This window comes from Crocuta crocuta, unplaced genomic scaffold, assembly GCF_008692635.1.
Source record: "Crocuta crocuta isolate KB4526 unplaced genomic scaffold, BGI_CrCroc_1.0 scaffold717, whole genome shotgun sequence".
Taxonomy (NCBI): Eukaryota; Metazoa; Chordata; class Mammalia; order Carnivora; family Hyaenidae; genus Crocuta; species Crocuta crocuta.
The window spans coordinates 548,176-564,137 of NW_027527973.1; the positions used below are offsets into that span (position 1 = coordinate 548,176).

At 34.5% G+C, this 15,962-nt stretch overlaps 1 non-coding gene across 1 annotated transcript; it reads left to right on the forward strand.

Annotated features, from left to right (window-relative positions):
• The first annotated feature begins 1,712 nt into the window (after positions 1 to 1,712).
• LOC144222335 (small nucleolar RNA SNORA1) lies at positions 1,713 to 1,839 on the forward strand. The gene has a single exon (XR_013332381.1). It is a non-coding gene; the product is annotated as a small nucleolar RNA SNORA1 (small nucleolar RNA).
• The last annotated feature ends 14,123 nt before the right edge of the window (positions 1,840 to 15,962 follow it).

The window sequence follows — 15,962 nt, forward strand, 5'->3', positions numbered from 1 at the left end:
TTTTTAATGTTTATTTTTTTAATTTTTTTAATGTTTAGTTTTTTGATAGAGAGAGAGACAGAGTGCAAATAGAGGAGGGGCAGAGAGAGAGACAGACAGACAGACAGAATCTGCAGCAGGCTGGAGGTTCTGAACTATCAGCACCAAACCTGACATGCAGCTGAAACTCATGAACTTGGAGATCATGGCTTGAGCCAAGGTCAGATGCTTAACCGACTGAGCCACCCAAGTCCCCCCCAGAGGAAGAATATCTTATTACTTCATGTTTTCAGTGGATTTCTTCTATAGGATGTATTTACAGATAGTATGTTTATATTGAAGAGGACTGTGAACCAATGCACATTTGATTCAAAGTAAGAGATATGAGAGTTAGACAGTCAATAAATATGAGCCTTAGAGTTAATGGTCTTATATGGTCTATAAAATAATTCATAAGCATCTGTTTAAAGCTATCTATTTGCTGCTTTTGTAAAATGTTCTTTATATTTTGAGGCAATCACGGCATTAATGTGAACATGGTATTTTAGACAAAAACTGAAATTTTTATTTGGAAAACTATTTCATGCAGAAATAACTTTCAGGCTGATATATAAGTACTATATTCAGGTACAGATCAAAATTTAATTTTTAATCAAAATTACAAATACCAAATAAATACCAACAGGTCTGGAAATGACTATTGAGTTCAATTTTGGGATATTATAGGCATGTAGTATGTTAAGATACACACATACATAGGCAGTTGAATTGTATCAGTGCAGTTCAATGGAGAAGGGAAAGTCTTCAACAAAGATATTAGAACAACTGGATATCTTATTTTTCTTATCTTAAATCCAAGTTAGTTAACACATAGTGTAGTAATGTTTTCAGGAATAGAATTTAGTGATTCATCACTTACATATAATACCCAGTGCTCATCCCAACAAGTGTTTTCCTTAATGTCCCTTGCCCATTAACCCATCCCCCCTCCCCTCCAGCAACCCTCAGTTTGTTCTCTGTATTTAAGAGTCTCTTATGGTTTGTCTCCCTCTCTGTTTTTATATTATTTTTGTTTCCCTTCCCTTATGTTCATCTGTTCTGTATCTTAAATTCCACATATGAGTAAAGTCACATGATATTTGTCTTTCCCTGACTGACTTTGGTTAGCATAAAGCACTCTAGTTCCATCCACATTGTTGTAAATGGCAATATTTCATTCTCTTTTATCACTGAGTAATATTCCGTTGTGTATATATACTACATCTTCTTTATCCATTCATCAGCCAATGGACACTTGGGCTCTTTCCATAGTTTGGGTATTGTCTATAGTGCTGCAACTGAATATCTTTTAAGATAAGCAGTGTCTGTGAAGAAATATAATATACTTTAATCCATATCTCAAGCCATAAAAAAATAGTTTAAAATGGGTTGAGCACTTACCCACAGTGCCCTTATCAAAAATTTTTAAAAAGATAAATAGGACTTCACAAAAAATAAAACTCATTAATCAGAATTTACCATTAAGGGGCACCTGGGTGGCTCAGTTGGTTGAGTGTCCGACTTTAGCTCAGGTCATGATCTTGTGGTCTGTGGGTTTGGGTCCCACATCAGGCTCTATGCTGACAGCTCAGAGCCTGGAGCCTGCTTCGGGTTCTGTATCTCTCTCTTTCTCTGCCTATCCTCTGCTTGTGCTCTGTCTCTCCCTCTCTTAAAATAATAAATAAACATTAAAAAAAATTTTTTTTAAAGAAACAAAAAAGAATTTACCATTAAGAACATAATAATGCTACATGGAGACACAGGTAATGCTTGCATCACAGCACGTTTTTTGCAGTGGTGACAATGAGACCTGTAACATTTTGTAAAAAAAAAAAGAACATAATAATGAATTGTATAGATTGGAAGTGTTTAATACGTGCACATATATAATATATATGTGTATATGCATGTGTTTCTGAAAAATTATATATAAAAGATATCAACCAACAATAAGGTAAATAGCACAGTTTTTTTTAATAACCAAAATTTGGTCAGAGATTTTACAAAAGAATACATGCCAATAATCAGTAAGCACATGAAAAGTTATTCGACATTGTTTCTCACCATGGAAATGCAAAATAAAACTCTTCACCCACTAGGATGGCTATAATTAAAAAACCAAAATGTTGGAGATGATGAAGAATAACTGGAACTCTCATACTTTGCTAGTAGGAATATAAAATGGTAGAGCCAATTTGCCAATCTATCTTATAGCTTCTTTAAAAGCTAAATGTGTCACATATACCTATATTATATTATTCCATGTGTTCTATTCATTACACTTTTAGATATTTACCCAACATATGTTCACAAAAGACTTATAAGGGATATTTGATGCAGTTTTATTCATAAAAAACTAAAAACTGGAAAACTACAAGTGTCTATGTAAAGAAGAATGGGTAGCATTGTGCAAATAAATTCTGTGAAATTCTACTCAGCAATAAGTAGCAAAATATAATCTACACAACAGTATGGATGACTTTTGGGAACATTATTTTGAGAACAAGCAACAGACTAAAAAGAACCCATACAAAATGTTTTAACAAAAATAAACTTCAAGAAGAGGCAAACCAATTTATGGGGAAGTAAATAATAAAAATTATTGACTAAAAATGTTCATAGTAGGGGCTGGTTGAATGAGAAAGAAGAGAAATCGCCAAAGTGGTAGAACTTGTCTATGTTTGGCAGGGGATATGGTAGGATATGTTAGTCAAAACACAGTGCATTAATTTGTGCATTTAGGAACTGTGCACTTGGGGCATCTGAGTAGATCCTTGGTTTCTGTGCAGGTCATGATCCTGGGGTTGTGGGATTCAGCCCTGCTTCCCGTCTGTGCTGAGCATGGAACATGCTTGGGATTCTTTCTTTCTTTCCTTCTGTCCCTCTCCCCCACCTGTGCTCTCTCTCTCTCTTTCTCTCTCTCTCTCTCTCTCTCAGAAAAACAAAACAAAACAAAACAAAACAAAAAACAAGAAAAAAAACTAAATAAAAGAAAAAAACTGAGTACTTTACCCAAGTAATCATATATCAGAATTAGAAACATACATAAGATAGATGTCATTTTACAGTATTTGCTTGTGTAGTTTTCTATATAGTCAGTGATGTGGGAAAAAGGTAGAAGGAAATGGTAGGTAAAATTAAATTTCCTTATAACCTACAGCCCATTGACAAATACTTAAGGCAGGTGGAATATAACATTATCCAGGAATTCTTTACTTTCTTGCTGCCAATGTTCTGCTGGAGGTAAAAACAACTTTAGCTTGACAATAGCTAGGCATCTAGTATCCCAAGTGTTCTTCAACATATGAAAATCCTTTTGGAAACTTACCTTGCCTTTACCTCCCACAAACCCAAGTATATAATCAGTCTCCTCACAGTCCCAGGGCAGCTTTTTCTGCTCATGGGTCCTGTCCCTATGCTTTAATAAAATCACCTTTTTTGTTCCAAATACATCTCAAGAATTCTTTCTTGGCTAATGGCTCCAGACCCCCATCATCCAAAACCACATCAATAAGGCATTGAGAAGTATAAAAATTTTGAAATTTCAGCTTATTTGTAACTGGACAAATTTGCCTACCCCTGTTTTATGGATGGTGGTAGAAGAATGGAGATTTCTAGGTATAACATAATGGACAGGAAGGCTGGATGACCTTTATGTTTGCATCAGTTCCCTTTGCTTCCCAAGTCCCACAGGAGAGCCGAGGAGGGTCCCAGGTAGATGCTACACGTACACCACCGGTTTATATCTGAGCTAAAGAACCATAAGCTTAGGAAACCCTCAATTTTGTAAGCAGGATGCTAGCAAACCTGCCACGATATTGCCCTGCAAAGAAGTGATGTATTATTTTGTTCAGGAAATGTATCTTCTCTTTACCCTGAAGAGAGGCACTATATATCTCTTCCAAAGCTGTTCTCTATACAAGCATCCTTGAAAAGCTATCTGGAAAAAAGCTTATTTTAGTTATGGAGAAAGTCCATGTAGAATCATCTCCCAACAAATGGATGTACTTTTTAAATGTTTATTTATTTTTGAGAGTGGGAGGAGGACAAAGAGAGAAACAGAAAATCTGAAGCCAGCTCTGCACTGTCAGCTCACAGCTTGATGTGGGACTCGAAACCACAAACTACAAGATCATGATCAGAGTTGCAATCAAGGGTCAGATGCTAAACACACTGAGCCACACAAGCACCTCACAACATATGGATATTTTTATTTAAAGATAGTTATTTGGGAAAGTACTACATCAATTAAAGGATTTTATTTTGTTTTGTTTTAACATGTAAGTGTGTGTGTGTGTGTGTGCGCACGCGCTCACCTGCATGTGCGTGTAAATGTGCAATATTATGTCAGTTTATCAATCCATATACATTTCTGCAGGAACTAGTGTAAAAGAAGACCAGTACTATCTGTTTTTAGGGATTAAAAAAGAGTAAGCTTTCTTTTAGCTCTCATAGATGTTTAAAAATATTAAGGTCAGTAATGGTAAAATTTATTCTGGAAAGATAAACTTCTCTAAGTATTGGATTGTTTGTTGTTGGTTTTTATGGTTTAATGCTTTTCCTTTACCTTCCTGCATTCTCAGAAATCAAGGAGGATGTAGTTTTGTTTTTGTCTTAAATATTTATTTAAGTAATCTCTATGCCCACCATGTAGCACCCACAACCCCAAGATCAAGAGTTGCACACTCTTCTGACTGAGCAAGCCAGGCACCCCAAAAAACTGAGCAGGTGTTTTTTTTCTCATTCTGAGAATGATAGATGTATTTTGAACTTCCTGGTATCTTCCTGTTCTTTGAGAGCATGCTTGTGCACTGTCTTTAAAGTTAAAACATGTATAATAGAGTAAGTTCTTATTGAAAAAGAAAAGCTTCAGTCAGGAAAACATGTATCTCTTTTTTTGAGAAATGAAATTTAAAAAAATCTAGATTATAGCAACAGGTATCAAAGTTCAACACTAAAATAAACTTGATTTTTTGGGCCTTATCTTTTATTATTCTCACAACAGCAACGTACAAAACAAAAGAGGATGTATATAAGGAAGAAGGAAAAAAATAAGAAGGCATTTCCATTCCTGGCAAGAATTTATGAAAACATTTCTCTAAAAAAGGAATATTAAACTCACAGTGAAAAACTCTACATCTCAGGAGTCACTGAAACTGATGTACAAAATTATATTTTTTACATTCTTTCATCAATCATGATTTTTAAAAATTGCCTTCCTAAAAAATACACTTTAAAAATTTTTACAGCTTGGTTTTTAAGAGTGCACTGTGCTAACCAATTGAGAAAAGTTTATAGACAAAAAGAGAAACAAGAACAAAAGCACCTTATTTTGGTAAGAGAAATGATTCTATAGTAGGCCCTATTTGTCTGTAAATTAAATTGGCACGCCTGAGTGGCTTAGTTAGTTAATCGTCTCTCTGACACAGCCCCACCAGTACTGTCTCTGTCTCCCTCTCAAAAAAAAAAAAAAAAAACACTTAAAAAACTGAAAATTAAATGACTCCTCATCAACTCATTAACTCACTCATTAGCACCAAGATGAAAATTGAAGCGATCTTCTAAAAAAAGAAAAACCTGAAACAACACATAACGTGCTGTGATCCACACCCAAGAATGGCATGGAACGTCTTTCAGGTTTCCGATAGATCAATATAAAAAATAATATGTTTTCAGGCAATACATGTAAAACTTCATCAAAATATTTTTAAACCTTAGATATTAAAATAGGGTTTTCTGGTGCATCTGGGTGGCTCAGTCAATTGAATGTCCAACTTCAGCTCAGGTCATGATCTCTTAGTTCGTGAGTTCGAGCTCTGTGCTGACAGCTCAGAGTCTGGAGGCTGCTTCACATTCTGTGTCTCCCTCTCTCTCTGCCCCTCCACTGCTCATACTCTGTCTCTCTGTCTCTCTCTCTGTCTCTCTCTCTCAGAAATAAGTAAAGATTTAAAAACAATTTAATAGGGTTTTCTGATTAAGAACAATCTCCTTGCTGCACTTTGCCAAAAAATAAATAAAACAGCATTTAGTGTATATAATGAACTCCAACATTGTGCCCAGTGCTCCATCCTGATTCTGTTCTGGGACAGCTTTTCAATGTTAATGAAACTGTGGATCCAGATTTTCTTTCTAACCTTGGCTTCTGGGTCATAGAGCATCAGCTCTGTTCTGGTTGGGATCACCCTCTCCATCAGCACTTCCATTTTTCTTCAGAAAATGTATAAGGTTGAAAATTTGAACAGGAGACGGCCTTGCATTTTTCACCTGCCCATAGCCCTTCCAGACGTTTAGGATGTGATGAGGTTCATTCCACTGAGAAAAAGGCTTTTTGGGTCTTATTGTCAAAGGAAAAGATAGCAAACAATAAAAAAAAAAAAACTATCTACTTAGAGGTTCGGGGAAGGATACCTTGTTATGGATGACTTTTCACTGAGAATAAAGACAGTGCTTCTGGCTTGCCTGAGACTCAGAGAGGATACAGTCTTCAGGGTGACAGTGACAATGACTTCTGTAAAGGACACAATAGTCTCACTCTGGAATATGCCTCAGGCGTTCACTGTCTACTGAGCTATGAAAAGTAGCTGTTGGGCCGAGGGGCTCTATGGAGAGAATGCCACTTCACATTTAAAAACTTTTCAATTTCACACTAGTGCCCTGAGGAAAAATCCAAACTAGAGCTGACCTCTAGGTATCAGCCACCCTTAGCTCACATTTCTTTTCTTTCCCTCCCTGCTTATGTTCCAGATCTACCAAAACACCTTGTAATTCTTGAAAGAATTGTGCTTTCTGAATCTCAGGGTTTTCAGCCTATGTATTCATGTCATTATACACTGTATAATAATTCTTTGTCTGTTTCTTTCCACAGCTTGTGAGCTCTTTCAGAAAAGACTTATTTTCTGCTTTTATGTCTTCAGTCCTTGGCAAACAGTAGCAGGCAAGAATATTAGATGATTTAATGAATTAATTCCCAAATGAAAAAATATATATAATTTTAAACTAAGAACCTTGTTCCTAGAATTGTACTCTCTACCTGAAGATTGTAACAACTGGCCAGATAATAACAAGAATGCTAAGGCATTCATTATGATAAAGGGGCCCTTCTACTCAGGGCTCTCTCTAACTACCTTTCCAGGACTATTACATGTGTTTGGTATTGAGCTCTTACTGAGAACTAATTTTATTTTCAATTAATAGAAAGCAGATGTAAATATCAGTTTTACAAACTGATCTAGAATAAAATAAACAATTTTCAGATTATATGAAATATTGTTTTCCCTCAGCCCATAGTATCACTCTAGCACATACTATGTTATACTAAAAGTTTGTCTACATATAAAAATATTTGATATCAAGAAGGCCAAAAAAGCCATATAAATTATCAGTATAAGCTAGCAGATGACCTCCCACCCCACCACCTCCATTATAAGGCATTTTGAGAAACCTCTAGAGTCACGTGTTTACTTCTGTGTTCTAATTGAGTCAGATGATGGAATTCTTCATTAAGCACTTGCCTGCTGAGTTTGTCAAGTTTTATACTTTATTCATGCAAAGATGGTAATGCCTATATAATCTTTTTTGCAAAACACATTTTTTGAACATTATCCATTTCTCCAGGGAAATTATTTCTAGCATTCCTACCATTGAAATAAAACAAAAACAAAGCAAAACAAAAAAACAAAAAACCTCCCGGTGCAGATTTAGATAATGGTTGGTCATAGCCAGTTATGCAGTGTACACTTGTTAATAGAGACCTTCAAATGCTAAATACCCGCTTCCAAAGTTATAGACAATTAACCTAGATATGCATATGCAGACACTTTAGAGTAAATTTCAGATTTATAAAACATTCAGCCAAGAATTAACAGGCAAAATCTCAATCACAAAGACCACTTGGAATCACTGGGAAAAGACATTTTCTTCCCCCTTTTCTTCTCTGTCCTCAAAAGAAACTCGAACCATCTTATTGTGTGCTTTTGTTCTTAAAATCTTCCCTATCATGAGAACATTTTCCTCAGTTTCTTGCTGTCCTATGGTTATTATACCTAGTGTCTTCCTTTATAGCACTTCAAATATGCATATCTTCTCCTAATAGGGCACATAATACAACTACACAAAACTGAGAAAACATTGCTTCCAATGATTTTTTTTTCTATCCTATCTCTGTTTGGTTCTGAGTCATATGATCAGTAAGTTGCTAAGGTTCTGTTTACTGCACTTCCTTTTCGGTATGTGACTTAGGTCTTACTTCTCAGAAAACATGACCATAAGAGAACAACATTCTCAAACAGGGGGAGGTTTGCCTTAAATTTGGGCCCACTGTTTAATGAAAGGAAAAGCATATGAGAAAACAAAATTTATATGTACCATGGCTGTGTTCAAAAGGAGTGTGACTATATTGAGTTCCTAGGAGAAATAAGATATCTCATAAAATATAAGACAAAAAACCACAATAGTAATGCCGTCATAGCAAAAATTAAGAGTTGCTGAACAGAGGGGCACAAGTGTTTGTGGAGGTGTTCATTTACAGTTTACACTGGAAAAGAGAGACATGCTGTTGACTTCTGAAAATTGACAATGGCTACTAGATTTGAGCTCTAGTGTCTCTGGGAGAAGGAGTATATATAGTAGACTACTAGGAAAAACTTAGCAACAAGTGAAGAATTGATATGAAAAATGATTTATCTTTTAGAACTGTGTTTCCCTTTCAAATGCCTGGCATAATAGAAAGTATCTGTTCAGCACATTGGATAAATCAGGGATATATTTGTATGGGTCTGAGTGAATAAATATTTTATATGAAATGTTTTAAAGAGGAAAACAAAACAAAATGTAAGGAAAGCATCAAATATTGCATTATAATAATGTGCTCAAATATCAAATATCAAATCATAAACTATAAATAATTATACAATATTTAATGAATAAATATTGAGCCTAATCCCAGGCAATATACTGAAATGGCTAAAAAATTCTGGATCAATACTTCTTGAACATGGTAATTTCAAACGATATTTTTATTCATGTATAATTAGCATACAGTGTTATATTAGTTTCAGGTGTACAGTATAATGATTCACCAATTCTACACATTGCTCAGTGCTAATCACAATAAATATATTATTAATCCCCTTCACCTATTTCACCCATCCCCCACCCACCTTCGCTCAGTTTGTTCTCTACAGTTAAGAGTCCATTTCTTGATTTGTCTCTTTTTTCCTTTATCCATTTGTTTTGTTTCTTAAATTCTAGATATGAGTGAAATCATATGGAATTTGTCTTTCTCTGACTTATTTCACTTAGCATTATGCCCAATAGATTCATCCATGGTGTTGCAAATGGCAAGATTTCATTCTTTTTATGGCTGAGTAATATTCCCCATAGAATATATATACATACATATATATATATCACGTATATATCACATATATCTCTATGATCTTTTTTATCTGTTCATCTATGGATGGGCACTTGAGTTGCTTCCGTATCTTGGCTATAGAATAATGCTACGATAAACATAGCGGTGCATATATCTTTTCAAATTAGTATTTTCATTTTCTTTGTGTAAATATTCACAAGTGTAATTACTGGAACATATGGCAATTATATTTTTAATTTTTTGAAGAGCCTCCCTACCATTTTCCACAGTGGATATGCCAGTTAGTATTCCCACTAACAGAGGGTTTCTTTTTCTCCACATCTTCACCAATATTGCTACTTCTTCTTCTTCTGTTGTTGTTGTTTATTTTACCCATTCCAACAGGTGTGAAGTGTTATTTCATTATTGTTTAGAATTGCATTTCCCTTTTGATTAGTGATTTTGAGCATCTTTTCTTGTGTCTGTTGGCCATCTGTCTACTTTGGAAAAAATGTCTATTCAGGTCCTCTGTCCATTTTTAATTGGATTATATGTTTTTTGGATGTTGAGTTGTATAAGTTATTTATATAGTTTGAATATTAGCCCTTTATTGGATATACCATTTTCAAAAGCTTCTTTCGTTCAGTACATTGCATTTTGGTTTTGTTGATGGTTTCCTTCACTGAGAAAAGATTTTTATTTCATTGTAGCCCCAATAGTTTAATAGTTTGCTTTTGTTTCCTTTGCTTGAGAAGTTATATCTGATTGCTATGGCTGGGATTTCCAGTACCATGTTGAATAAAAATGGTTGGAGTGGACATCCTTGTCTTGCTTCTGATCTTAGAGAAAAAACTCTCAGTTTTTTATCATTGCGTATTATGTTAGCTGTGGATTTTTTTATTTTATTTTATTTTATTTTATTGTTTTTTTTTAATTTTTATTAATTTTTATTTATTTTTGAGAAAGAGAGAGAGCGAGCACAGGAGAGGGATAGAAAGAAAGGGAGACAGTTGATCCAAAGCAGGCTCTGCACTGATAGCAGAAAGCCCAATGCAGGGGGTTGAACTCCTGAACCATGAGATCATGAACCAACTGAGCCACCCAGGTATACCTTTTTGTATTGTTCATTAGCTGTGGATTTTACATATTTGGCCTTTATTGTGTTGACATATGTTTTCTCTAAACCTACTTTGTTGAGATTTTTTAGCATGAATGTACGTTGTACTTTATTAAATGTTTTTTCTTCATCTACTGAGATTACCATGTTATTTATTCTTTTTCTTGTTAATGTGATATATCATGTTGATTGATTTGCAAATAGTGAACCACTCTTGCATCCATGGGATAAATACCCATTGATCATGGTGAATGATTTTTTTAAATATATTGTTGGATTCAGTTTGCTAATATTTTGTTGAGGACTTATGCATCTGTCTATCAGAGATATTTGCCTGTAGTTTTTTTTTGTTGTTGTTGTTGTTATGGTTTTTATTATCTGTGTGTGGTTTTGGTATGAGGGTAATGCTGGCCTCATAGAAGTAATTTAGAATCTTTCCTTCCTCTTCTGTTTTTTGGAATAGTTTGAAAATAATAGGTATTTTCTTTAAATCTTTGTTAGATTTCACCTATGGTGTCTTCTGGTCCTAGAGTTTGTTTACTGGGAGTTTTTTAATTACTGATCAATTTCATTTCTACTAATTAGTCTGTTCAGAGCTTCTATTTCTTCGTGATTCAGTTTTGGATGGTTATGTTTCCTGGAATTTATTCATTTTTTCTAGTTTGTCTAATTTGCTGGCATATATTTTTTCATAATCTTTAGTTATCCTTTGTATTTCAGTGGTGTGTGTTGTTATGTCTTCTTTCTCATTTCTTATTTATTGATTTCAGTCTTCTTTCGTTTTCATTGTTTCTTTCTTTCTTTCTTTCTTTCTTTCTTCCTTTGAAGAGTCTGGGTAAAAGTTTATCAGTTTTGTTGATCTTTTCAAAAACTAGCTTCTTGTTTCATTGATCTATTCTTTGTTTTTGTTTTAGTCTTTTGGTCCCTTTTCATTATTTCTGCTCTATTCTATATTATTTCATTCCTTATACTGGCTTCAGGGTTTTTTTGTTCTTTTTTATCTCCGTTAGATGTAAGGTTAGGTTGTTTGAAACATTTTGTGTTTTTTGAGGTATAACTGTATGGCTATAATCTTCCTTGTAGATGAGTTTCTTGCTGCATCCCAAAGATTTTGGACCAGTGCGTTTTCATTCTCATTTTTCTCGATGTATTTTTTATTTCCTCTTTGATTTCTTAGTTAACTCATTAAGTGTTTAGTAGCGTGCTATTTAGCTTTGTGTATTTGTGTTCTTTCCAGATTTTTAAAAATTGATTTCTAGTTTCATACCACTGTGCTTATAAAAGTTGCATGACATGATTTAAATCTTTTTGAATTTGTTGAGACTTGTATTGTGGCATAACATGTGATCTGTTCTGGAAAGTATCTATGTGCACTTGAAAAGAATATGTATTCCTCTGTTTTGGGGTGGAATGTTCTGAATATATCTGTTAGATCCATCTTGTCCAGTGTGTCATTCCATGCCACTGGTTCCTTGTTGATTTTCTGTCTGGTTGATATAGCCATTAATGTAAATGGGATATTCATGCCCCCTACCATTATTGTATTACTTTCAATTTCTTCTTTTATGTCTGTTTATAAGTTGTTTTATGTATTTGGGTCCTTTCATGTTTGGTACATAAATATTTAGAATTGTTAGATTTTCTTGTTGGATTATTCCCTTTATTTATGCTGTATCCTTTTTTGTCTCTCATTACAGTCTTTGTTTGAAAGCCTATTTTGTTTGACATTGTTATCAAAATTGATATTGATATGGGGAAATATTGCTACCCCAAATTTCTCTTCACTTCCATTTTCATGATAAGTGTTTTTCTATCCCTTTACTTTGAATCTGCATGTGCCTTTAGGTCTGAGTCTCTTGTAGGCAACCTATAGGTGGGTCCTGCTTTTTTATCCTTTCAATCGCTGTTTACATTTATAGTTATTATTGATAGGTATGTACCAATTGCCATTTTGTTACTTTTTTTTTTACAGTTGCTTTAGTAGTTCTTCTCTGTTCCTTTCTTTTCTTGCTCTTTTCCCTTATTGTTTGATGGCTTTCTCTAGTGATATGATTGTATTCCTTTATCTTTATCTTTTGCATATGTATTAAAAGTTTTGATTCATGGTTACCATTAGACTGATATGTAATATTTTCTGCATATAGCAGTCTATATTAAGTTGATGGTCACTTGAGTTTGAACCCATTCTGAGAGCACTAACTTTTTATCCTCTCCCATGTTTTATGTATATGGTGTCATACTTCACATCCTTTTATTCTGTGAAACCCTTGACTTTTTTAAAGATATTATGGATTTTTTTTCTATTTTGCTGCTTTTGTACTTTAATCTCTGTACTGCTTTTTTTCCCCACCATACTTGTTTTATAAGTGATTGATTTACTTTTATTATGTTTGTATTTACTTGTTAAATTTTTGCTTTCCTAATTTTTCTTACTCCTGATTTTTCCACTCCTTTTCTTCATAAAGAATTCTCTTTAACTTTTCTTTTAAGGCCTGTTTACTGATGATGAACTCCTTTTACTTTTATTTGTCTGGGAAACTCTACTTCTATTCTGAATGAGGCTCACTGATAGAGAGTATTCTTGATTTTTCCTTTCAGCACTTTGCCACTCTGTCTGACCTGTAAAGTCTGCTGAAAAATTCTACTGATAGTCTTAAAGGACTTACCTTGTATGTAAAACTTTTTTTATTTTCTCCTGCTGATTTTAAATTTCTCTTTTTCACTTTTTTTTTTTTTTTTGCCATTTTATTTATTATATGCCATGATGTGGACCTCCTTGGGTTGATTTTGCTGGGGGTTTCTCTGCTTCCTGTACTTAGAGGTATGTTTTCTTCCCCCAAATTAGAGAAATGGCTCCTTCCAGCTCTTTTGTTCCTGGAGAAGTCTTAAGTCTCCCCGTCTCTCCAGCACAGGCTCTCAGATTAGTAAATCTTTCCATACACCTGAGGGACTTTTCAAATCGCTGCTTCTATGCTGTACATCAGTGAGGTTTTAGTTATGCTAACTCCCTAAGGGCAGGGGTATAGTTTCCTATCACCCTCTGGCTCTCCCAGAGCAGAGCTCACTCATTTCTAAAGTGCATGGAGTTAAACCCCCATTGATCATATTAATTCAGGAAGATAAGTCCCACTGGTTTTCAAAGCCAAATGTCATGGGGACCTATCTTCACAATGGAAGAACCCAGTGTCTGGGGTGCCTGATGGGATCTCTTCCTCTCCCTTCTCTGTGCTTGTGGTGACTTTCCAGTTTGTGGTTCATCTCACCAGGAGTTTGGTTATCGACTGCATCTCCACTTCTACCATTTTTTATGTGGCCTCCTCTCTAAAATTAACCATGAAAAGTCTTTTGTTCCCATCTTCAGGTCATGTTCTGGGTTAGTTTCACTGATGTGCCTGTTATCTAGGTGTATCCGTGGAACAAGGTGAGCTTACATCTTGTTCCTACTCCGCCATCTCTAGAGGCTCCAATCTTTTCAAATTCTTGATATCAGAATTGACTACAAACATTCACTTGAGTAGCTGCTAAAAAAATAAATATTTTTTACAGCCATTCAAAATTTAACAACAGTTAAAATTATATTATTAAAAACCACATTTCAGGAGCACCCCTCTATTAGATAGATAAGATGCTGCCTGACTCATTAATCATTTAATAAAGCCAATTAGATTTTCGTACCTAAAAATGTCTCTTTCTTTCATTTCATTAATATAATGTTGAAATTGCAAATTAATTTTATTTCACCTGAATTCTTCTAACCTAATATTTCAAAAAATTAAGAAGCTCTAATTTGCAGGTTGTTAGAGCAATCCTACTGTGACCAGCTTGGATGCCACTGAAAGGGTATCTCAACCACAAAGAGAGAAATGTATACCATACATGACAAGTTAGACATTGAAGGGTCTGTAGACTAGAGCTGTGCCCAGTGAGGTACACTGCCCAATTCCTCTACTCCTTCTCACATATGTAATAAACATATGTCTCTTCTTTACATATTTTTTGTTTGTGTGCTTTGTTTTCCACACCCAGAGACATTAACTCTAAGAATCTCTATAGGCATTTTATCTACTATGTGCTATGGTACTTTCTGCTGACGCTGTTAAAGTCGGTATCTTCAGAACAGAACTGATCTTTGGCTGTGTTTGGCACATTTTGGCAGGATACTGTGTGCTAAATATCACTCTTGCTTTCTACCTGCAGTTACCACAAAATGTGCCATCTAACCTTGATTCAAAAGTGACATCCTATCAGGACCCTCTGGCCTGTGGCCAGAGATGATAAGCTTCAGACCTTTGGCCATCCTAGGCACTGGCCATCACCCTAAGGACAGGTATTAATTTCCTAGTGCACCTGTGGGGTATAATCTTTGGGAAGTCTGATATGGAAAGTTCTTATGCTATAGAACAATGCTGTGGTAGACTATGTAAGAACTGTAGAAAGTGCTGGCTCACATGAGAGAAGCTAGATTAAACATAAACCCAACAAACATAACAACACTAATAATTTGTGGAAACTTAAATATTACTTGTTCAATCAGTGTTTAAAAAGTTAGAAATTAGATCAATCTGGACTTAGATCTACATCTTTTTAAACATGTATTGTAATGACTCAAAGTGTCATCTTCATCATTCTCATAGTCTATAAAGGAAAGCAATAACGATTTCAGAATAAAACAGGTATCTAGAAATGAGTTGACAAAGCAATGAACTAAATTGACAAAAATATGTGTTGCAGTATAATATATAGTAGCAAAAAGTTTTGAACAGCCCGTTTTCATAATAATGCAATAACGACCTCGTTCTCAAAGTGTGGTTCCCAAACCAGCAGCATCAGATCACCTGAGAATGCAGATTTTAAAAAGCCACTCTAGAACTTACTGAACCAGAAACTCTGAGCAGAGGGCCTATCAGTCTGTGTTTTAGCAAACCCTTCAGAACAGTCTGATGCATGCTGAAGTTTGAGAACCCCTAGTTTGGTGAACCATGAAGCATAAACATATTTTTTTGCATTACCAAAATGAACATTTTGAAAACCAAGCATAAGCAAGTTAATATATTCTATTAAATACAAATGCAAATAAGGCACTTAATATAAAAAAGTACATAAAGTTGTATGGATGGATCAAGGAAATTAGTACATAATTATGAAAATAGGCACGGTTTACATTGGAGGTCTGGTAGAAGAATTAGTCTCTGTAGAGTTGTTGGAATAGATTTTCAGAGTTCTCAATTTTACTGTATCTGTAGAAGATAGCAATCAATATTATCACAATTTAAGAAATGAACATAACTGATCATATACAGATACTTTAATAGAAGACTAATAACTTAATGTGTACTTTTATAAGGAAATACTCTTTTTATGATTTGAGTGAACAAATACCTATTCCTTTAATAGAATTTTTTAGTTAAATGTTTGAGCCATTATATTTTAAATGCTTTCTGGTAAATTAAATATCTCAAAAAATATTTCATT